At 45.7% G+C, this 24,972-nt stretch overlaps 1 long non-coding RNA gene across 3 annotated transcripts; it reads left to right on the top strand.

Annotated features, from left to right (window-relative positions):
• The first annotated feature begins 19,794 nt into the window (after positions 1-19,794).
• Positions 19,795-24,644, top strand: LOC123638905. Of its 3 annotated transcripts, XR_006735506.1 has the most exons (4): positions 19,795-19,994; positions 20,580-20,730; positions 22,244-22,318; positions 24,183-24,644. It is a non-coding gene; the product is annotated as an uncharacterized LOC123638905 (long non-coding RNA). The 3 variants fall into 3 exon arrangements; XR_006735505.1 differs by lacking the exon at positions 24,183-24,644 and having other exon boundaries at positions 20,580-20,794; positions 22,244-23,207; XR_006735504.1 differs by lacking the exon at positions 24,183-24,644 and having other exon boundaries at positions 22,244-23,207.
• The last annotated feature ends 328 nt before the right edge of the window (positions 24,645-24,972 follow it).

Here is a 24,972-nt window from a genome sequence, read left to right on the forward strand (position 1 = left end):
AGCCACATGAGCAGGTGTCCAGACTTCTCGCCACCCATTGGATGGCAGCAATGCCTCTCCCTCGACCGCGCCTAGACCCTCATGGGGAGGGATTCTCTCCTGGCCAGCTCAGAAAGGAGGAACAATGCTGCAATTTGTTCACAGAGGGTCAGCTCAGTGTGTGAGTGTCAGCCAAAAGTGGACTACAGCAGCTCCACAGCCCACTGGGGGCTGGCATGAAAGACGGTGCCACTAGGTGAGCCACCAGGGCCTGCAGAGGTGCCTGCTGAGTGCGAGGGATGTCTAGAATGGAAAATGTCCCGTCCTTGCCTCCCGACCCTCTGCAGCAGCCGGGGCTGTAGTGTGTCCTACTGCCCTCCCCGTATAGGTTTCCCCCAGGAAATCAGGCCAACAGGCTCACGGAAGCTCTGGAACCTCTGGAGAAGGTGAGGTCCAGCCATGCAAATCTGTCCTGCAGGCACCGCTGGGCTGCCCGCAGAGGGCCCTTCCAGTCTACAGAGCACGTTTCCCCAGTGCTGGCAGTGCCGCCTGCAGACAACCCTCGTCCTTCCCTGCATTTGCTTTTGGCTGGGGCTGCTCAACCTGGCACCATTGACATTTGGGGCTGGTCATCCTTTGTTATGGGGCAGCCTGTGCATTGGAGGGTTTCAGCAGCATCCCCGACCTCTACACACTGGCTCTCCTCTCCCAGTTGTCACAACCCAAAACGCCCAGAGGCATTGCTAGATGTCCACTGGGGGTCAAAATGACCCCAGCTGAGAGCTATGTGCCAGGCAGAAGAGAGCTACCTGGCCAGGCTCATACCTCCTTCCCGGGGCAGTCTGCATCTGGCACCTGAGCTTGGAGCCTGCAAGGGGGGGCAGCCCTGAGGACCCTGACAGCCTCAGAGCACCTGCAGGGCAGCTGAGGTGCCTTCCTTGTGACTACTGCACAGCACAGCCCCTCCCCTGCCCAGCTTGCTCCCTTCCTGTCCCTTGTCCTGACAGGTGCTCCCCAAGGATCCCCGTACATGAATCTCCGCCGCAGAGTCAGCTTCCTGAGAACCTGGGCTGAAGCGGTGTGCACCTTCCCATTTCCCAGAACCCACCTTAACTAAAACATCCTACTTTGCAGTTTGTCTTTGCTGTCCTAGCTCACCTTCGCGAGTTTATTCAATAAAAGCATTAAACAATTACCGCTGGCTGCCATCTACAAATTGCTGGGCTCAGATGCAGAGAAAAACAAGAGGGTCCAGGGCCAGCTACATAACTTGCAGGGCTCTTGTTCAAAAATTTTTAAGAGTTTCAAGACAGTGCCCAGCAGAGCGTTAATCCCCGCACAGGTCCCGTCTGAGCCGGGGGCTGCACAGGCCACCACCCGTGAAGCTCGCCTTGCCAGGGAAGTCAGGCTGTCATGAGACAGGTGTTAAACCATTAATTAGATAATAAATTGTTTTATTGCAATTGTGAGAAGTGTCATGTTGGAGAGAGGAAGTCTCCATGCACGCTAATGAGGGAGTCACACCTTTCTGGGTGGGGACTTGTGCGAGAGAGGGATTATGGTCCTCTGAGGCCATGGCCCCTCGCCCTGCTCCTCATTGTGTGACCTTGCTTGCCTGACAGTCGGCAAGTGGCAGTTTCTTATGTGAGACCATTCAGCCTCTCCCGGTCAGGGACAGTGGCCACAGACATATGGCTTCCTCCAAATGCTACACCAGACTTCCTTCACATAGAAATAACTCCAGAAAAAAAAATTCATTAAAAGGAAAAAATGCTGTTAAAATAAAGTAAATGGAAACATAAGGAGGTCCTTTACTAGTCTAAGAAAATAAAACAAAATCCAAAATATTCTGAGACACACTTTAGGGAATTCGAGGGGATCAAAAAGCCCACAAAAGGGCCAGTTACACGTCAGGTTGGGACACGGATTTCATTCTGCTCTAACAGCAAGGAGACTCACTTCTCTTGCCAGCACTCTCTGATTCTGGGAAAGTCACTTCAGCTTTCTGTTCTTTGTCTGAATAATGAAAAAAAGTTGGTCTGTCATTTTGGATTTCATGGCTATGCTTAGGGTGATTCTTTTAGGATACTTTGAGGTAGCCCTTTCAGAAGCACAAACACTGTCCTTGCTCAGACAGGGGGCGAGCGGGGGCGAGTGGGGGCAAGTGGGCTCCACAGCCACACACAGCTGTGAACGCAGGCCCCACCCAAGCTCCCCTGGGACAGAGAATGGGTTTGCCCGTGGGGTCACCGCCCCTCCCACTTGGCAGGGCCTGGTTTTGAGCCAAGTGTTGGGGGAGGAGCCAGCCTTTGGTGCCTTCTGTACCTGACTGTACTCTGAAGGCCCCACCCGGGAGTAGGATTGAGCCCGACATCTATCTTGGTCTTCTCTTAGGTGGAAATATTGCGAACCATCCTTTTGTCCTGGCAGCCCTGTAGACCTCTCTTACAGACAGCGCACTGCCACGCCTTTCCCACAGGTGTGCAGCCGCAGGGGCGCAGTGGCAGCGCTGGGGTGTCCGGGCAGGAGCTGCCACCATGCGTGGCTGGCCTGGGGTCCCACTCCTGCGGCCACCTGCCAGCACCATGACCAATGCCAGCACCGTCCCGGTACTCTCTCCTGTGTGTAGCACCTGGTACAACAAAGTCACAGCAGACTGGGGGGAACTACAAAAAGAAGATTCTTCTGTGGTTCAGTGATAGAAACAATAACTTTGCAAGGTGGGAAGGATCACAGTTCAGCAATGCTCACAAAGGGCGAGAATGAATAAGCTTCCAGGAGACCAGGAACTGACAAATCACAAGCAAACTGTGTGTGTGTATAGGTAGGTATATTTTTTCTTGAGGAAAGAGACGAGAATTTAACCCAGAAAAGTCTTGCATTTTAGCCCAGAAATGCACAAGTATTGCCACTGTAGTCTCTCTCCTGAGTGCTCTTGCAGACAGGAAATAATCACTTCTGGAAGGGTCTCCCTTTGTCAGTCAGGGTGCTCCAGAGAATCGGAACTGACAGGAACTATCTATCTATCTATCAAGAAATTTTATTTTCAGAAATTGGTTCATGCAATTGTGGGGTTGCACGTCTAAAATTGGTAGGGCAGGCTGGCAGGCTGGAAATTTGGTAAGGAGGGTTGAGATTGAATTCCTTTTTCTGGAAACCTCGCCTTTTCTCTTAAGTCGTTCAGCTGATTGGATGAGGCCTGCCCACACCACAGAGGGGAAGCTACTTTACTCAAAATCTACTGATTAAAATGCTAATCTCATCTAAAAAACACCTTTATAGCAACATCTAGACTGGTATCGACCAAACAAGCGGGCACCATGGCCTCACCAACCTGACACGTAAAATTCACCATCACACGTCCCCATCCTGGGAGAGCTCTGGATGTTCTTAACTGCAGTGAATAATTCCTACTATGATATCAACGGTTAATAGCTTGAAAATCCTCTCTGATAAGCTCACAGTGCTTACACGTGCCCAAGATCATGGCTTCCTTGCTTGTGTGGCCACATCTCAGCAAATCCAGTGCAACGGTTGCTTCTGGTGAATGATTGATGAGCACAAAAGGGTCCCCACAGATTTTGATCCCCACAAAATATTTCTCCTTTTCTCTTCCAGAAATCCTAACTTCCTACATCACTCACTTTGGGGGGTTAAACCATGGTGCGAGCTGGTGGGCATTGCTCTGGGCAGCAGGCGGGAGTGGGAAAGGCTGGTTGTCAGAGCCCGCAGCAGTCATCGGTGCTGTCTCCTCACTTCCAGCACGTGGCAGGTCTGCGTTAACTATGGCCACGGGCCTTGTTTTGGCCAATGGATATGAGTAAATGTGGTGTGTGTTGCTTCTGGGCCAAAGCTGCAGGCACCAAGCCATGATTCCTCACATCCTGTCAGTGGCCCATGGCGACCGTGGAAGGCTTTGTATGGCTGGGACCCTGAGGGACTGTGGTGGGCACAGCCTCCCTCTAACTGGGTAAGGTGTGGGGCATGAGTGAGAAGCTGCTTGTCACTGCAGCCTAACCTGGGCCATCCTGGCTACACCAAGCCATGTGTGACTTTCACAGCATAAACCTCCCCCATCTTCAATGTGAGCAACTGGGACTCAGGTCCAAGCTACTAGAACCCTTCAGCTCCTCACGTTTCTCAAGACCACGAGTTGCATCACACTGAGGACTATGAGGATGTTTCACCTTCTTGCCATGTTCTTGCTTCTGTCATGTCAACGATGTCCTTTATTGTTAGGGTCTGAGAGTTTGTGTCTCCCCAAAATTCGTCTGTTGAAATCCTAACCTCTAGGTGATGGAAGTGGGGACTTTGGGAGGTGATTAGGTCATGAGGGTGGAGCCCTCTCATGATGGAATTAGTGCCCTTATAAAAGGGACCCCAGCGAGCACTCTAGCTCTCACTGATGGTACAGTGAGAAGACGGCCACCTGTAAACCAGGAAAAGGACCCTCACCAGACACTTATCAGAGGATCTGTCAGCACCTTGATCTTGGACTTCCCAGCCTCCAGCACTGTGAGAAACACACTTCTGTTGTCTATAAGCCACCCAGTCTACGGTAATTTGTTACAGCAGCATGATCAGACAGACATCCATGAACACAGATGCAGAGGTAGGCTTTCACATTTTGAAAATTATATTAAGAAAAATAATTATATTATGGATAACTCTGCACTAATAAAATGAAAATTTGCAATGCAATTGAATTGAGAAGAAAAAGATGTGGAAAATTAAAACAGACCAACACCATGGAAAAAAACTGAGAAAAGTTGTCAAAGAAATAGCTCCAAAAAATTCTATCAACCAATTTTTTTATGGACAAGTCCTTCTGAACTTTTAAGAAATCATAATAAGTAATTTTAGAACAAATAGAAATAGGAGAGTCACATCAAGTAATTTTACTGACAGAGAGAGTGAAAAGGAAAAAATCTATAAGTAAATCTCAATTTTGAGTATCAGTGCACGATTAGGTAGGGTGTATTCTAGAAATTAAGAGTGATTAATAGTAGTAAGTCTACTTGTATCTTTGCATCAAAGTAGATGAACACAGGATGTTCTCATTAAATGTCAGTAGATAGACAATAGGCATTTGGTAAAACTCAACATTTATTTCTAATGAAAACTTTCAGAAAACCAAAACCAGGTACATCCTTAATATGATAAAAAATGCCTATTTCAGACCAACAGCCAACATCATATTTAATGGTGTAAATAGGCAACAATTCTATTAAAGTCAAGGATGGAGGCTCTTGGTTACCACTGCTGTTTACTGTTCTTGAGAAAAAGAAGGGTGATGAGGGAAGAATAAATATCGATGATGGAACAGCACTTAATTATTCTCAGAGGTAATGAAATTCAGAGTTATTCACAGATACTAAAAAATGAGTTGAAAATGGCCTGCAATATTTTACTACTATTAATAGAACCAATCAGGAATTGTATAGAGGCATCCAGCTGCAACAGAAAGTTGTAAAAAACAAATACGCTGAAAATAATTAAATAGAATTGCAAAGATGTTCACAATAGCCTTAAAATATATGAAATGTCTATGAATTAAACTTGAGGAAATGTAGAAGAATATATTTAGAAAAAAAAAAGCCTTAGAAACTTTACTGAATGGCAAAAAATATGAATAAATGGAAAAGCAGATCACATTGCTGAGTGGGAAGACATAGAATACCCATGTAAATTATTCTCAAGTGAACGTAAAATGTTAATGCAATCTCAATTACAACACCAATACATTTTCTAACTTTAAAAAGTGATTGTAAATTTCAATTGGAGGAATAACTTTGGAAGCATAAGAAAAATTGAAAATAATATCTGCAAATGACTTTGAGAGTTTATTTTTATTATCATATATTAATACGTATTATGCTACACAGTTAAAACAGGTTTCTATTAATGCAAAAAGAAGCAGCCCATATTTAGAAACAGCATACAAAGTCCAGAAACAGAAACAGGTGCATATAATTATCTAATTTATGATAAATGTGGCACTTCATATGAGCAGGGAAAGAAAGATTATTAAATGTATCGAGAAAACTACTTACCTATCTGGAAAAAATTAAGTAAGCTTTTTACCTTAATCCAAATAGAGAAATAAATTTCAGATGGATTAAAGAGATAAAACGTTAAAAATGAAAACTTACAAGTAGTAGAAGAAATTTAGGTAAGTATTTATGTAATTTTGGTGTTTGAAAGGCACTCTCTAAAAATAACACCAAAGGCAGGAATTGTAAACTAAATTATCAATAGCTCCTGAGCAAACTGAAATGTTACTTCTTAAAGCAGAAAAGTATTTGCCATATATATTCCAGATATGGGACCAGTGTCCTTTATATATAAAGAGCTCTTGCACTTTAGCATGTAAAAGACAGGCTCTTCGGCCAACAATCCCACTTCCTGAAATTCACCCTGAGGAAACAAGCCCAGAGGTGGTCATCACAGAACTTGCCCTTTCAAACTCCCTGTGGAGATGGTCTAGGAACCCACCTTTCTTAGAATGTCAGGCAAGATGGTGGCCAACAGGGAAGGGTGCTTATAAGGGCAACACCACATACTGCCAGTTGCTGGAGAAAGGGGGCACTTAGGGAACACAAAGAAGTCATCAGATAAAGAGGTGTCATACCAGGATGAGTGTCAGAATCCAAAGACAAAGATCTCTTCTTTGGGGGCCCAGTACAAAATGGCAACACTCAGCCAGAGTGGCATAAAAGACTGAAAATAATCCTCTAAACCAGTGGTCCCCAACTTTTTTGGCACGAGGGACTGGTTTCATGGAAGACAGTTTTTCCACTGACCCAGGTTGGAGAGGGATGGTTTTGGGATGATTCAAGCACATCCCATTCATTGTGCAGTCAGACCTCTCTGCTAATGACAATCTGTATTTGCAGCCGCTCCTCAGCGCTAGCATCACTGCCTGGGCTCCACCTCAGATCATCAGGCATTAGATTCTCATAAGGAGCCGCAGCCTAGATCCCGCGCATGCGCAGTTGACAGTAGGGGTCTCACGCCTATGAGAACCCAAGGCTGCTGCTGATCCGACAGGAGGAGGAGCTCGGGCGGTGATGCGAGTGATGGGGAGTGGCTGTAAACACAGATGAAGCTTCACTCACTCACCTGCCACCCACCTCCTGCTGTGCCACCTGGTCTGTGGCCTGGGAACTGGGGACTGCAGCTCTAAACAACCCTGGGACTCCCCTTTTTAAAATTCAGGAAAATAAAGCTGAGAAAGATTTTTTTACACAAGCTTTCATTCTTGAAAGGGAGGAAACAGGTCAAACTCATATGGTCTGTTTTTAAATTCTTTGCTGTTAGTCTGTATTCTTTCTTGGGTGGCTTAACAAATGTTTCTGCTGCTTTTTTTTCTTACAGGACCATGGCAAGAGAAGGTATTTTTGTGGGAAACGTCAGTGTGACAGCCTGTAAACCACGCTCGGTCGGGGCAGACTTTCTGAGGGGAGCAGTGCGCAGTTTCACGGGCCTCTGGACTGTGTTCTTAACTGTTTCCATAAATGCACCCAAGAGGTCTGGTGGGTTTGAAAGGGGAGCTCTGTGTGTTCAAGGTCAGATTTCACGTCACAGTTTTGCAGCTAAATTACAAGTCCTGCCATTTAACTGTGACCAGAGGCCAGTGATCGGTGATTTAGGGGTGCACAGAGGCCTCCCAAATTCTTTAAAAATCAGTTTCTTTCTGTTTGTTTGTTTTTTACCAGGTGGTGGGAAGTCAGGCTTTGAGAACCTTGAGTGCCTCTGCAGAGACTTTTGTGAACGAACATTTGTCAGGAATGAGTTAGCAGGCCTGAACCCATGCACTGAGTTATTGAGAGATTTAAAAAAAAATCTTCGTGTACAAGCTTGTAAAGACCCCAGATGAGGAGGTTATGTCGTGCCTCCCTAGCTCTGTATTTGCTTTCACATTGTGTCGCCTCACCTGTTGAGGCACACAGCTCACTGTTCAATCACAGTAAACATGGATGTTCTGTTCCTTCTGCCTAGTCCAGGGGTCAACAAACTTTTTCTGTAAAGGGCTGGTAAACATTTTAAGCCCTGATGGTCTCTCTCTCAGCATTCAACTCTGCCGTCAGAAAGTGGCCATACACACTCCTCAGACAAATGGGCCTGTGTTCCAATAAAACTTTATTTACAAAAACAGGTGGCGGCTGGATTTAGCCCATGGGCCATAGTTTGTTGATCTCTGTTCTAGTCAAAACTACTGAACTTCACATCCTGTTTCCCACTTAGTCCCTCTCCTTTCCTTGCTTCTTCCAAGTTTCATTTAATATCTGGAATATAATCAGCGCATGGACAACCAACAGTGAGAAAGTTGGGTTTTGAACATTTCGGTACCTGGTAGAGCTGAATATGCCCCTTCCTCTGGGTCCCTATGCCCAAGATGGATACTTCTGGTTGTTTCTTTAAATGTCTCTTTTGCATTTCCCAGTCTGGTATGCAGTGGTGTTGCTGAGACAGGGATCCGAAACCCACGGTCCTAATTTTGCAAGCCATAGTACGCTGAGTTGAATTCTCTTTGCAGGCCATGATTAAGAGCATTTATATCCACAGTTTTTAGCTGCTATTTGTGTTTAGCATACTTGCACATGGAGGAGGAAACCATTCTAAGCCCTGTGATCCCCTAATGCCTCTAGCCTTTGCTGTTTACATTCGCTGCCACAGCCCTTGCATAACACTTGACCCTTAGCGTGTTGCATTGAAAACAGTTCCTTTCATTGAGATCCTAAGGGCAGAATGCCTTGTGAGTTGTTCTGTCCTTACCGTATCACAAAATCATCCTGATGGCTCTGTCATCCGATTTTCCAGAAGAGATCATAGACTCAGAGAGGTTTACTACATTGCTCTGTGGTACAGCCAGGATTGAACCCTAAGTTTGTCTGACTCCCAGCTTCATGCTTTTACTCGTTCTGTCACCATTATTATTAATTTACCCACTAATTCCTATACTCATCCAATAAATATGGAGCCTTTGCTATACCCCAGATGCTGGGCCGGGCAGGCACTGACGATGCAGCCGTGAACAAGGGGGCATAGCCCTGTCCTTTAGGAGCACTTGGATGTTTACCAATAATCACCCAATAACTTGTCATTACAGCTGTGGCATGTATCAAAAAGGGAAGCCCAAACGGCCAAGTGAGCACGTGGCAGGGTCCCAAGGGCATTAGTTTATCCCTCACCAGGTATGTAAACTTATTCAAGGGCAGAGACTGCCCTAATATTATCTGCTGCTTTATGTAGCTGTCGATTTCTCCATCTCCTGTCTCCGGAAGGTAGTTCCCTCCCACTGCCACCCGTGTGCACGTTAAGCAGTGGCAGAGGCCCAAGTGTGCACGGTGATGCTCTATGCAGCAACTGGAAGCAACGTGGACAGAACTTGAAAGCATAGTGTTGTGTGGGAAAAGTCAAAAAAAGAATGCAATTTACATTGCAATGCCTTTTATGTAAATTAAAGACCATATACATACAAAACAACCCAAGATATTTCATAAAAAGAATACGCAATTATCTGATTATTTAAGGGTTTATATAAAGCACCGTACACAACCCTGGGGTTGAGGAGTCACGGAACAGCTGGGAAATCAGGGATAAGGGGGGAAATCAAGAGAGGCGCCCCGTACGGGCCATGCTGTCTGTGAGGTCCCCAAAATAAACAGGAGCAAAAAAATCCTTTGACAAAGCAAGTAGCCTCTGTCACTGTCCAGACAGGGACAGTCTTCAAAGGCTGGCCCTGAGCTTCAGGCAGAGAAGTTTTGTGCTGGGAAGCGACAGCGTGGAAGATACAAGCAGAAAAGAGGATTCTCTTCATCAGAAGAAAAAGAAAGAAAGAAAATGAAAGAGAGAGAGAGAGAGAGAGAGAGAGAGAGAGAGAGAGAGAGAGAAAGGATGGGGGCAGGGAGGGAGGGAGGAAAGTGAATGACTAGAACTCTGGGAACAATGGTCCCCGTGCTTATGTAAACATGTTCCTTTCAGGTGGTTGACTCGGACAGCCAAGGCTGTATCTTCAGTACTTTCTATGAAACCTCTTTGCAATATCCCGAAAAGTGTGACGTGCTTGGTGTTCCCAAAGTATTTAAGAGATGACAGCAGTGACATCGATGCATTAATAAAATCCTCTCACCTGAAGTCCCCCCATGCTGCAAAATGGTAGCTGACATCCAGTGTTGACAATCCCAGGGAGTCGTGGCTCTGACAGTGCGTGGAGTCCAGAAGCTGCCCGTGTGTGACCCCACAGAGGGGAAGCATCTAGTCTTGCTGTCTGAACAGGCTGTTCCAAAAACAGTGCTGTCATTCAGTTACTTGTGGTCACAAAACCACTGCACTTGCTTGGGGACCCCATATCCATCTCTCCACACTCGCCCCCGTCCCACAGGGAATGAATATCAAACTTGGGAAGCAAAAGAATGAAACAAGCCTCCCCAAGCTGTTAAGGGCCAAGAAAATGAGGTTGAGTCCTTTCTCTTGCCTCCAAATAAAATCTTGGACAAGACGGCAATTGTTTTAGGGTGATCACGAAAGCTGCTTGTGTTTGCCAGCGTTCCATTCAGGGATCTGATTTGTAGGTTAAAAATATGCAGTGTATGAAAGAGGGACTCATTTATTTCTTTCCTCTCTTGACTGACCTTGGGCCTTGATTTGTCTCAAAACCAAGAGAATTTTCCCCTTGGTGGAGGAGGACTCATTCTCGGTAAGTGCTTGATAGCTCCTGCCATCAAAAACTCCCCGCAGCTGAATGCACAGAAACGCTCTGAAATTCAGGCAGATGTGGGCAGTGGTAAAAGCAGGAGGAGGAGGAGTGTGAGGCGAAAAAGAAGCCCGGAAAATCGGGGGAAAGTGATGTTTAATTAATCATGCACATTTCAAAGGTTAGAAAAAAAAAAGCAAAGCGTTGGGGTTTGGGGACAGTAGACAGCAGCCTCGGCACACGGGACGGACGAGAGCTCTTGCTCTCCTAAACCGGCTGAGGCCAGCGGGCCCAGGGTGGTGGTGGCCTCGCCCTCTGGCTGACCTCCGCCTGACACCAGGAGGAAAGGAATAGTGGGGCTCTGTGTCCCGCGACTCGGGCCTTCCTGTGACCCGCGTGAAACGTCTCAGCCCCTCTCCCACAACCCTCCAGCAAAGCTCGCTGGAGCTCTTGGTTTATTTTTTCAGGTGAGTAAACTCTGTATCAAATACTGGTTTCTCAGTTGCTTTTAATTAGGCTTCTGGGTTCCACTCTTTCATCTCGCCTGAAATCTGCGTCACTTTTCTCCAGCTATTTTGGGTTCTAAAGCCGTGGGTTTGCTTTCATTCAGCTAATTGAAGGCACACAGGAAAGGGGAGAGGGGATAATCCCAGGCGCTGGACATTTTTTAGGGCTGTGATAAACCACACATTTTTAAGCAGCAGAAAACCACTTTTAAAATGTTAACTCGGCAGCCTCTCTCCTGAGGGGACGGGTGCCTGCCCACGAAGGAGCCGAGGTTAATGTCACATGGGCTCCTCTGAGGCTCCTGGATCCAGGTACAGAGCAGGAAGGCAGGTGAGATGCCATGCTGTGACCAACCACATAGGCCCCCTCGTTCCCTTTCCGGTGTCAGCTGCAGGGGACACAGCTGTTGAACAGCATGTTTGCCGAGCTCAGGGGTGCAGGCCCAGCCACACACCTCCTCCTAACCAATGTCAGAGAACGGAGTTGATGGGGACGTCCCATGAAGTGTCACCCAGATGCCAGGTGCTCGTTTGATACCAGAAAGGGCAGTATGTATTTCTCAGTAAAATTTTATTAAATCTTAGTACAAGATCATTTTTTGCCCTTTGGACCAAAAGAGTCTGTGAAAACTATATTCATGAGGTATGCCTAATTTGTTGGTTTTACCAAGGCTTCTTAGCAAACTTTAGATCTTTCTGTCTATAGTAATAAAAATAGGTTTATGCAGAGAAAATATTTAAATTTATCCCTGTTATTCTATTTTTATAGTTGATAGGATTGCAGGCACTCCATAAAGCTTCTATAAAATGGGAGGGAGGGAGGAATCCTACTTATTTGTTACCAAAAGAATCAAAATAATATTTATATTTATATCTCTATATACTGTTGTTCTCTAAGCCATTTGAGGAGATGAAACAGTATAAATTACCAACTACTTCTAATTTAAAAAAACAAAGTGCTTAAACGAATCCAAGACAGAGTCAGCTGACAATCCAAATTCCATATTACAGCAGCCTTCACAAGGCTGTAATCAATGGGAAACACACTTGTAACCCGTTCACAAAGAGATGATAGTCCTAATACCTAAATAGCTCCTACAGTCAATAAGAAAAAGATCAATTGCCCAGTAACAAATTGGGAAAACGATACTTTACAGACAAGATCACAGAAATTTAAATAGATGAGATGTTCAACCTCACTTTTAATAATTAAAAAGCAAATTATACTGAGATTCCATTTTCTAACTCCCGGGTTATTTAAAAAAAAAAACCCAACAGGTTAATATGACGTGGTGGCAAGGGAGGAGGGTAAAAATCCCTTTATAAAAAGCTGATGGGAACATATATTAGTTTCAACCTCTATGGGGAATTTGGCAATATCTATTAAAATTATAAATGCATTTACGCTTTGACCCAAAGTTATTTTTCCAAGAATTTATTCCGTTAATACAAATATATTCACCTAGAAGAAAAGTTACTCTATTTCCCCCATTTCCTTACTGTCCCCTTTGGAAGGAAGTCGCTGTCTGCAGCCCACATTTATGGGTGGGAAGTTACACTCTCCCCTCCTTGAGGGCAGATATCTACATAAATTATTTGGAATTTTCTGCTCACAAGATTTGTTTCTTTTCTCCCATTTATTTATTTATTCAATGATCTGTTTTTATCAGTATGGGTTCATGGACATTTATTTTATACTTTGGGTTATAGTCCAATGCTACTTTACTTACTTAGCTGAGTTTTTGATTAAATAGAATGATTGTTTTGGCATCATGTACGAATAGGCTTAGAATCCAAAACTCATCACACAACTATGAGCCATAGTGGTCTCCTGTTTGTGAGCTGGCACGGTAACCATGCAAGCTCCATCGTTCATTCATTGATTACAACAAGTGTGTACCCTGCGCCCCTCACAGTGCTAGGTTCTTGGTGCATGGTGCACAGTAGTGAGGGAAACTGACTTTATGCCTCCCCAGGGGAACTGTCAACCCAATGTTTGGCTTATTTATTGTGAACACAGCAGTACACTAGAAAATCTGGGACAATAACAGGCAAGATCATTCCTGTCCCCAAGAAGTTCTGACAGCCATTTGGGCAAGCAAGAGGCACACCCAGATTCACAGAAGACTAGAGGGAAAAGTAGGTACAGAGGAAGGACAGACCAGAACACCAACATCTGTCCGGCGTGCTGAAGGGCAAGGTTCAACAAAGATGGTTTTCTTTAGACAGCACAGGAATAGATTGTCTTAGAAACGTTTTGTTTGAAAAGAAAAAAGAATATGAGACAGTCATTGGAGGGACAATGGGGTCAGATGTAGGTTTTCCTACCCAGTCTTTCTAAAGCTACAATGGACAGAGGGTCCCTCTAACTGAGGAGGAGAATGTGGTGGGAAAGAGGCTGTACATGGGGGTCGCCCACAGGGCAGACCCTTGCAGCCACAAAGGGGCAAAAGGTTGGTTTTGGAGAAGTGAATCTGGAGGAAAAACACTCACATTTGATGTGAAAGCGAATATGCATTGTCAGGCTTCTGAAGGAATGACGCGATGGGAGAAAGGGAAAATAGGACAGGTGTGCTAAAAATGTTTTAGAAAAGTCTCATTACGTTTTAGGGAGAAGCAGCTAGGATAACTCCGTAAGTCCAATCCTGAGCTGCTGTGGTGGTTCGTGAATGGTGAAAGTTGCATTTTTTTCCCTTTAGTTCACCAGATTTTACTGACCACTCTCCTACCATGGCTCCCAAGAGATCTGATATGTTGAACTCTTAATATTATTAATACTTGCCCAGTGGTTGAAAGAAAAATATCAGAATAATGACTGTGTGATTTAAATGTTCTCACGCATCATAGCTCCTAACAATGGTTTCTTGCTCACCAAACCTCATACAATGCTTTGTATACAAATACATTTACTGGGATATGCTTTTTTTTAAAAAAAAAAAAAAAACAAGATTGAAGAGATGGATGTTTTAGTGTTAAGTCTGAAGTAAAAGTAAAAGTAGTCCTTGATGATGTTACTGTTTCCACCAGATGTGGCATCCATCTCTCTTTGCCCAAGTCCAAGTTTCTTGGGTTCTTTCTATTTTCTCCAAGAGTTTCCTTACTTGTGCTTCCCTTCCCTCTGTCTCCACCAAACAGATACTGAATATAAAATGCCTAAAGTATAGTCTTTTTTTAAGACTTTATTTTCTTAGAGAAGTTTTAGGTCTCAGCAAAATTGAGAGGAAGGTAGAGAGTTTTCCCGTATGCCGCCTGCCCCCACTTGCACAGCCTTCCCCACTATCACCACCCCCCCACAGTGGGACATTCGCTGCAATCAATGCACCTACACCGACACATTATAATCACCCAAAGTCAATAGTTTACAGTAGGGTTCACTCATGGTGTCGGACATTCTGTGGGTATAGACAAACGTATAATGACTTCCACCACTCTAGTATCATACAGAGCATTTTCACTGCCCTTAAAGTCCTCTGAGCTCTGCCTAGTCATCCCTTCCTCCCCCAACCCCTGGCAACCACTGTCTCCATAGTTTTGCCTTTTCTAGAATAACATGTAGTTACAATCACAGCATGCAGCCTTTCAGACTGGTTTCTTTTACTTAGCAACATGCACTTAGGGTTCCTCTATGTCTTTCCCTGGCTTGGCAGCTCATTTCTTTTTGGCGCTGAATAATATTCCATCATCTGTATGTACCACAGTGTATCCATTCACCTCTTGAAGGACATCTTGGTTGATTCCAAGTTTTAGCAATTATGAATAAAGTTGCCATAACACCTGTGTGTAGGTTTTGGTGTGGACCTAAGTTTTCATCTTCTTTCAGTAAATACCAAGTAGCCCATTGCTGCATTATATAATGGAGTATGTTCAGTTTTGTAAGAAACTACCAAACTGACTTCAGAAGTGGCTGTGCTATTTTACATTCCCACCAGCAGGAGATGAGAGTTCCTGTTGTTCCACATCCTCACCAGCATTTATTTGGTGTTGTCAGTGCTCTAGAATTTGGCCATTCAAACAGGTGTGTAGGGTATCTCATTGCTGTAATTTGCATTTCCTTGATAACTATGATGTGGAGCATCTTTCCATATGTGTATTTGCCACCTGTGTACCCTCCTTGGTGAGGAACCTGTTAAGGTCTTTGGCTCATTTTCTAATCAGGTTCTTTTCTTTTCTTTTCTTTTCTTTTCTTTTTTTTTTTTTGAGACAGAGTCTCACTTTGTTGCCCAGGCCAGAGTGAGTGCTGTGGCATCAGCCTAGCTCACAGCAACCTCAAACTCCTGGGCTTAAGCGATCCTCCTGCCTCAGCCTCCCGAGTAGCTGGGACTACAGGCATGCGCCACCATGCCCGGCTAATTTTTTCTCTATATATATTTTTAGTTGTCCATATAATTTATTTCTATTTTTTTAGTAGAGATGGGGTCTCGCTCTTGCTCAGGCTGGTCTCGAACTCCTGACCTCGAGTGATCCACCCGTGTCGGCCTCCCAGAGGGCTAGGATTACAGGCGTGAGCCACCGTGCCCGGCCAGGTTCTTTTCTTATTGTTGAGTTTTAGGTGTATTTTGAATGACAGTCCTTTAGCAGATGTGTCTTTTGCAAATATTTTCTCCCAGCCTGTGGCATGTCTTCTCATTTTTGTGATAATCTTTTCACTTAGAGCTTTACAAATGTTTGTAGATTACTATAACAAGACTTCTGGAACAACACAAACCTTTACGTGGCAGTGTGGGCAGTGTGTTGCTCTGAATCCCAGCCCAGCATCATTGCTGTAGCCTCTGGCCACCCAGTGATAGATCACTGTCAAGGTAGTCATATCTTAACTTCCTCCTGGGGAGAGTCTTGGACCTGCTGATAGATGATCCCATGACACCCCTGCCCTCAGTCCTGCTGGCCTTGCATGGGCCAGCTGAGTGGCCCTGGGGGACCAGGGAAGCCAGGCTCCATCCCAGTTGTCGCCCTGTGTCTGAGCTGTTGGCATCAACTAGTAGGGAATTCAAAGAACCAGACCCCCTGAATGCAGCTACCAAACAGCTTGAGATCAGCTCTCCCTCTTCCCTGAGTGACTTAAGTACATTTTCAGGTTTACTTCTGAATTTTGTAAATTGCATTTTCCTGATCATGGGGGATAAGTTCCTATGCCACTTACTAATGCATGGTGACAAGAATGATTGATTAAAAACAATAATAGTGACAATCTATATTTCTACTGCACATTAGAACACACAAAGTGGCTTCACATGTTTTCTCATCTGGTGTAGGACCTTCTTTACAAACTTTTTCTTTTAATAATCATAGTTAACATTATAGAACCCTCATTGTGCCCTGAATTCTGTTCTAAGGCCTTTATTTGTACTAACTCACTTAACTCTTATAATAACCTCTGGTGGGTATTATTATTATTTCCATTTTACAGATGGGAAGACCAGACGGAGACACAACACCTCACCCAAAGTCGAACAGACCCAAGGCTGTCTGGCTCCAGAGCCTGCATTCCTACCCACTCTGCTACCCTGCCTGGGTCCAACTCCCAACTTGGCCACTTACTTGCTACGTGAGCTTGGGCAAAAGTTTTCTAGCCTTTTTTATCTTGGTCCCCTCATCTTTACATGAAGATAATAATAACACCTATCATAGAGGGATTTGATTGAATGGCATAATTTATGTGAAGTTCTTACCATGTACTAAAAAAAGTCGGGTATTATTTCATTTTGGACCACATGTTCTTTTGATAAATAATGAGCATATATTCTATGCTGGCACTTGGCTCTTGCTGAGGGTACAATGCTGTATTAGGTTCCTAATGTTGCTGTAACAAATCACCATGAGCTTGGTGACTTAAGGCAATGGAAAGTCAGAGCCTGAAATGGGTTTTACTGGGCAAAAGTCTAGGTGTCAGCAGGACTGTGTTCCTTCTGGAGGCTCTAGGGGAGAATCCATTTCAGTCTTTTCCAGCATCTAAAGGCCACCTGAATTCTTTGGCTCATGGGCCACTTCCTCCATGTTCAATGCCAACAATAGCAGGTTGCACCCTCATATCCCATTATTCCAGCCTTTACTTCCATTGTTACGTCCCCTTCTCTGACTCTGATCCTCCTGCCACTCTCTTTTATGGACCCTTGTGCTTACATGGGACTCACCCATGCCAGCCAGAATCATCTCCCTATCTCAACAGCTTTAGCTTAAATACACCTGCAAAGTCCCTTTTGCCAGATAAGGTAAAATATTCACAGGTTTCCGGAACTAGGATGTGGACATCTTTGTGGCCATTCTTCTGCCCCACCCCCACCCCCACAAATGGCAAACCTGACACAGTCCTTGACTTAATGAGATTTACCTATGATCCCATTTCCAGCTGAGAAAGGTTAGCAGTAGAGGTGAGATGGTTCCCAGAGGCTGTTGGAAAGGCCAATGGTCCTGAGCATTTTAGGATTTGGGGAAATTGAGCTTTTTACAAAATACTCAAGATTCTTCTCTAAAAATACAATAATACATCAGATTAAAAAGAAGGAGAAGAGAAAAATAATCTATGCTGTTAAAGATGTCTAATGTGATAGTCCAGTTACTTATCTTTTTTAAAAACCTTGCTACTGCTTAAGATGTGGTATTAGTATACTCCTGGTACATTAACTCTGGAGGTGCTGCCCCAGGCATACGTTGAGAATGTAACTAAAATTCTTCATCTGAAGAGAGATTTTTGGAGCTATTTAACTTTGTTCCTATAATTCATCAAACTTGCTCTCACAATACAAATGTTCTACTTGGGACTAGTCAAAGTCAATTCCAACCCCTTGGCCCTACCACTGTGAAAGAACCTCTCTGATTAAGTGCAGATGTCCCCTCCCCAGCCCTAGCATTTTTTGTATGACAGAGCTCTCTAGAAAGCTCTTTGTTGTAACAAAAGTTCTTCTCCCTTCAATTTGTGGTGTGAATAAGCTCAGGCATCAGAACTTTGAAGTTTCAGAGTGTCCATACCAAACAGTATGTCACAGGCTGATGGCTAATGATACCTAGATCCTAGTTTTAAAAAGTGAGAGTCCATTGACCTTGCCGTACTTTATAATTAACTGTTGTAGTCCGTCTGCTGTCATTTAAGATCTTCTCTGCAAAGCCAGAGTCATTCAATTCTGCCTGCATATACTTCATGTAACTCTTCATTTATCAATTGATATGATATTTTGGCAACCAAAAATAAAAAGAGCATTCTTGATAAAGAAAAAATGAAGCACTTGACCTTTGCTTTCCATGCACACTAAATGACAGTGGACAGACAATGCAGGCATGCCATGCAGCACCGCAGAGGTTGAACCACACTGGAGTTTCCCATCCAGGGCAGGGGCGCCTGGGCCACGGGAGTGGGCTTTATCTGACAGAGCCCAGTGCAGTGGGTGAAAGGCTGCAGCCCACGGAATACACATCTGCAAACCAAGAAAGCAGCTCGTTCTTAAGGGCATTACTGTGTAGATCAATAGATATAGTGAAATTGCCATTCAATTAAAGACCTGGAAGAGACCTTAATGATCGTCTTCCTCGACTTTATTATTTTCTGAATGGAGTAACTGGGGTCCAGAAGGCTCAGGTGACCTGCCAGGGCCACCCTCAAGTCAGGGGCAGAGCCAGGATGTGCCTGGGACCAGTGACTCACACTTTCCTGGGTTCTGAACTCAGTGGAGGAAACTCTTTGTTTTAAAAGTTAAATTTTTCTGTTTCAGAACTACTGAACTTCCTGCATCTGTAGGGAAAATAACACTGTGTGTGTGTGTGTGTGTGTGTGTGTGTGTGTGTGTGTGTGTGTGTGTTGTGTAGCCAAGAAAATGTAGTATAAACAACGCACCATTTATGAGTTTGATGATGACATCAAGGACAAGAATAGGAGTATAGGATTTTTAAAGTTAATTTTGATAACATTCTGGATAAAAGTAAAGGTTTAAATATGCAAATACTATTTTTTTTTTATTTTTAGAGATAGGGTCTCACTATGTTGCTCAGGCCGGCCTCAAACTCCTGAGCTCAAGGGATCCTCCTGCCTCGGCCTCCTGAGTAGCTGGGGCTACAGCTACTGTGCCCAGCCTCTCAATTTCAAATCTTAAATACGCATAAACTCCATTCTCCCCTCTCCCTGTCCTGCTCCCTAGCCTCTCCATTCTCACATTCCCGTATTCCCCCTCTGCCCTCAAAAGGTAGGCTCCAGACATACCCGGGAGGGTAGTACTCTGCAAACAGGCCACCTACTGTGGCTCACGTGTCCTTGCATATTCTCCACCCCTCCGCATTCACGCATCCCTTCCACTTTTGCTGAATTCCAGCTCAAGTGTCACCTCCTTGGTGCAGCCTTCCCTGACCCACAGACAGAATTCATCAGTCCTTCCCTTTTGCCACCATTGTACCATCTTGACCTCCACTATAGCTCTCCCGGCCTTTTATTATGGCTGTTTGTTTACTTGTATGTCCTTCAGCGTCTGCTGCAAAGAGGGCTGCAAAGCAGATTTGACAGGTAACTGAATGCCTACAGGTTTCTAAATGTAACTTGAGGCAGGAAGTGGTGATAAAAATCATCTCAGTTGAGCAAGCCTTCCTTGCAAAGGGCATGGCTAATTCGGAGGGCGGTTCCACTTTTGAGGGCGTCATGCAGTGCTTAACCCCGGGGTGCGGGCATTCAAGGAGTGGGCAGTTCAGCCGGCGGTGGGCACTGTTGGCCCCCAGACATTTCTCAGTGGAAACAGCATCCTGAGGAAGTGAGTCTGTGTGGGACTCACTCGTGCCTTGTTCTTCCCAGCTCTTCCACATCACTGTGCATTCATGCGGCAGAGACACGCCAGGTAGGGAATGCTGGGAGGGGCGGAAACTTCAGTGAGAACTCTATGAGAAGACCCCAGATAGAATTTCCAGAGTCACTGTACATACTTAAGATCTACTCAGGCTCAACGAATTCCTCAGCTCTATTTATGAGTTTGAAGAGTAATGTTTCCTATACATATGTGATGAGCGGCTAAGGGGTTAAGCACATAGACTCTGGAGGCAGATCAACCTGGGTTCAAGTCCCAACTCTGCCACCTGCTGAGTGTGTGAAGTTTGATGTGCAGCTTCCAGCTTCTCCTCTTTGAAAGAGTGCTCGCTGTCAATATTGAGAAAGTGCAGGGAAGACGTGCAGCGCGGCACCTGGCATGTAGAAAGTGTTGAAAACTGGAGAGAGTACTCTGGTGATAGTCACCAAGTAAACGTTTCTGTTTCTGAGCAAGCTACTGGCTTGAAACACAGCTCTAAATACACCATATAATAAATACTATGGAAATGTCAAGAAAATCCTGTTCTTACAGGTTTGATTAATTTGCCTCTTTAAGGAAAGTGTGTGTGTAGGATTCATTGGGTCACTTAAGTGACTGACACACTGATTTTCTTGATAGGCCAAGCGTTTTGGTTATCTGTTGCTGTATAAAAACGCCACCCCTAAACCTCAAAAGCATGTTGCCAAGTGAAAGAAGCCAATCTGCAAAGGCCACATACAGTATGATCTCCACTATGTGACATTCTGGAAAAGGCGAGCCTACGGAGACAGTAAGAAGATCAGTGATTGTCAGGGCCTCGGGGGCAGGGACGGAGGAAGGCCAGCACAGTGCAGGTTTGGGCAGTGAAGCTATTCTGTATGATACTGTAATTGTGGACACCTGTCATTATGCATGTGTCAAAACCCACAGAATTACAACACAGTGAACCCTACTGTAAACCATGGATTTTAGTTAATAATAATGTGCCAATCCTGGCGCCTCAGTTGTAACGAATGTACCACGCTAGTGCAAGATGCACTAATAGGAGAATGTGTGAACAGCGGAGGGGCACCTGAGAACGTTGTACTTTCCCATCATTTTTTCTGTAAAGCTAAAACTCCTCTTTTAAAAAAAGTCTATCGATTAAAAGAAAACAACTGGCCCCAAACTTGGTGGAAGCCCAGATTCTAAGAGAGGCCAAGAGATTCCCCTTCTCGATATGAGAGATGGAAAGAGTGTGTGGCCAACTTCAACTGACCACTACAGCAAGCTGGTTCATGTCTTTAGCCAGTAAGATGATTCCACTTGAAAAGAAGGTGAAGGTACAGAGTTGCTATTATTTTATTTATTTATTTTTTTTGAGACAGAGTCTCACTCTGTTGCCCAGGCTAGAGTGAGTGCCGTGGCGTCAGCCTAGCTCACAGCAACCTCAAACTCCTGGGCTCAAGCAATCCTTCTGCCTCAGCCTCCCAAGTAGCTGGGACTACAGGCATGCGCCACCATGCCTGGCTAATTTTTTCTATATATTTTTAGTTGTTCAGCTAATTTCTTTCTATTTTTAGTAGAGACAGGGTCTTGATCTTGCTCAGGCTGGTCTTGAACTCCTGAGCTTGAGCAATCCACCTGTCTCGACCTCCCAGAGTGCTAGGATTACAGGTGTGAGCCACCGTTACCGGCCCAGAGTTACTATTCTTAAGTCTAAGTAGGACCAATTCCTGGGACGCTGTGTGAAAGTTCTAATGTCACATTGAAGGGCTCCTGCGCACACCGGCACTACGCGATGTACAAAGGAAAGCTGATCAATGTATTCAGAAAATTCTGCTGCTAGAAGACCATAGAAAAAATACATTTTTCCAAATAATTAGCAGAAAGGGTGTTTTAAATTAATGAAAATTCTGAATTATAGCCTCATGAAAATGCAGTATTATTACTTTCAAGCAAGAGCAGTCAATAGACAGAGACTAATGACATTCCCACTAAGTCCTTAAATACTGCAGCAAAAGTCCCTTCCATAAAAACCACTGGGAAGGAATTGGTGCGTCTCCCCTGGGCCTTTGGGACTGCTGATTAGCTCCAGTTTTCTGGCCATGACAAGGACCCAGGAGTCCTGGTGGGGTGCCAATGGCTCAAATGCACCCCTCCACCTGGGGTCCCCCAGGAATCCTCCCCGTTGCCTCCTGCTGTGCCCTCAGCCTTGGGGAGCCTCACTTCGAGGCTGTGGGGGAAATCCGAACGTCACACCTTCCTGCTCTGTGTCCTAAATCCTTTCTTCTGTAATGACTGACGGTTTTTGTCCTCAAAAGCCAGGGATGCTCCCAGACCATTTTTCTTCGTGGCGTGGCACTGCATCCTTCCAGACAGTGAAGACGCTCAGACAGGTGGGTGCCGGGGCTGAGGGCAGGAGGAGGACAGGAATGCCCAGCGGGGTAGCCTGTGCGGGCTACTGTGTGGGGAACACCGGGCCGCGCGGCCGTGTGGCCTCCCCCGGAGGACACGCCGTGGCCGGGGTGCTGTGGCCGAGTCCCCGACCACGGGCATGCCCGGCGACGTGAGGGCGCGGACAGAGCAAGGGCTGCACGCGGCTCTGCCCTCGCGGACCCCACGCCAGCCCGGCGGCGCCGTGAAGACCCACCCGGAGCAGGGTCTGCGAGGGCCGTGGAACATCCAGCGACGTTCGTGCCGTAGAAGGGAGGGACACCAGGCGGAGCTGGCGTGAGAGAACCCGTGGCCGCAGGGCTGGGAAGAGCCAGGCCGTGCTGATCGCACGGGCTCCTTTCAGGACAGAGGGGCTGCGAGACGCTCAAGGGAGGGACGGGGACGGGAGAGGAGACGGGGAGGGTGGTCCAATGGGGGACTCTAAGGAACGTCGTGAAGAGACAGTTCGACATGAGGCGCTGTCCAAAGCGAGCCTCCTTCCCCAGGGCCTTAGGGGCCAGGAAAGAACCCTGAAGGAAGGGCTGGGACCGCAGTGGCCAGGGCTTGTGGAAGACTTAGCTGGCAGGTGAGGGACAGCCCTGAGGGCAGCTCGAGGGGCAGCACGCGCCCCGCTGATTGAATGCGGCCACCAGCCACGCCCCGGGGCTTTGCACCCGCACAGCTCCCAGCCTGTGTGACAGTGGAGTCAGGGCAGGCTGTCGCTGGTACTAAGAAAAGAAAAGGGACCATAAATCCCACCCCAGACCTTGTTTTTGGAAAGGAAGCCTTTCCTTATCCTTTTTCTGAGTGGTAGTAGCCAATTTTAGCCAAAATAAACTACTTAGGAATTAAGCAGGCTGAGCATCCCTTCTTGGTGCCTGAGCAGTCAGGGAGCGATGAGAACTTCATTTCATAAATAAAAAGCTTATATTTAGCACATGAAGTACATAGAAATGGTTTTCAATTGTTTAGAATATTTTATTACTGTGAGTAGATAGATATTCTACCCTATTTGCACTATTAGCATAGCCTTTTTCCGTGGAGAAAACAAAAGTGAACTTTAGTTAATGCTTCCAAGCCAACTCAAATTTGGTAATCTACACACTTTTCTTTCTCTTTGTAGTATTGCCATTAGAAGGATACGCACCTATGACCTGTCTCTCAGTGCAGTAATCACAGATGTTACTAAGACACACTGCGTGCTTGGAGAATGTGAGGCAATTGAGGCCAAATGGCATTTGTAACTCGCTAGTAAGGGTTTTGCCTCTAGAGCCCAGTTACTCAAGTTCGGAAAATCATTTCCATCTGAGGAAGGTTTGGAGGCCGACTTTGACAGGAGTGGAAGGGGTCAACCAGTAATCTGATCTCAAAAGAAATTGTCACAATTATCACCTACGCTGGTGGTCTGGCCCAGGTTCACACTGACCAGGATCAGAGACAGAATCCACGGCCCTCCTTCTCGTGCTCAGAGGCATGGCTAGTGTAGGTCCAGGGCTCCCTGTGGCCAGCAGAGTGTGGAAGACGTGCTGTCCACATGGGGAGAGCAAGCGTAGGGCCTGCAGACTCAAAAGCCTCTCACCCAGAATCCCACTATGTTTCAAAGACCCCTGTAGTAGGTGGGCTTCCGAGACTGCTCCAAGATTTCTGTCTCCTGATGTACACACTGCGCACCTCCCAGTTGTTTAATTACTAGTTAAACACTAATCTAAGGACGGCTGTGAAGGGATTTTACAGATGTCATTAAGGTCCCAAATCAGTGGACCTTAAGATAGAGAGGTTGCCTGGTGGGCCTGACCTGGTCCCCTGAGCCCTTTACATTTGGTCTAGAGCCCCGAGCTGGAGGGGTCAGAGATGGAGGGAACTCCAGAAGGATTCTGCATTCGGTTGCTGACTTAAAGATGGAGGGGCCACCTGGCAAGGAAGGCGGGACCTCTAATTGCTGACAGCACCCCCAGCTGACAAGTAACAGAGACACGGGGCTCTCAGCCCTGCAACTACAGAAACCAAATTCTGCCAACTGTGAGAATGAGCTTGCAAGCAGGGCTCTCTCAGAACCTTCAGACACAAACCGAGCCCAGCTGGCACTTTGACCTCAGGCTTTAGCCTGAGCAGAGAACCCAGTGCTGCCACGTGGACTTCTGATCTGCAGAAACTGTGAGGCAGCAGACGTGCGTTGCTTAGACAATGACAAAGTCTGTGGTCATTGATTACTGCGCAACAGAAAACAAACACAGCCACCCTTGTATCTTTCTGTGTTTGTCTTTCTCCTTCTATCTCTCTTTCTCTCATTCGCTGTCTCTGATGTAACACAAAATAAAAAAGAAGCCAGACATCTGAGAATAATTGTGTCTGTCTAGGTCCGAGAGGAGAGCACTTTATATGTTTTAAAGTAGAAGTAGTATTTCCATAACAATATTTTGGCATTTAAGGTTTTAAGTCTTAAGAAAAACAAAACAAAACAGTTTGTGGACTGTGTCAAGCATAGGCAGATGGTTCCTGGTGACATGGCTGGGTCCCCGCCCTGACACCCAGCAGCCTCAGCTTCTCGGAGTCGGGACAGGCGAGGCTGGGCAAGGGGTGGCAACGAAGGCACTCACCTTTGGTGCAGAGTTTAAGG

Source organism: Lemur catta, chromosome 5, assembly GCF_020740605.2.
Source record: "Lemur catta isolate mLemCat1 chromosome 5, mLemCat1.pri, whole genome shotgun sequence".
NCBI lineage: Eukaryota > Metazoa > Chordata > Mammalia > Primates > Lemuridae > Lemur > Lemur catta.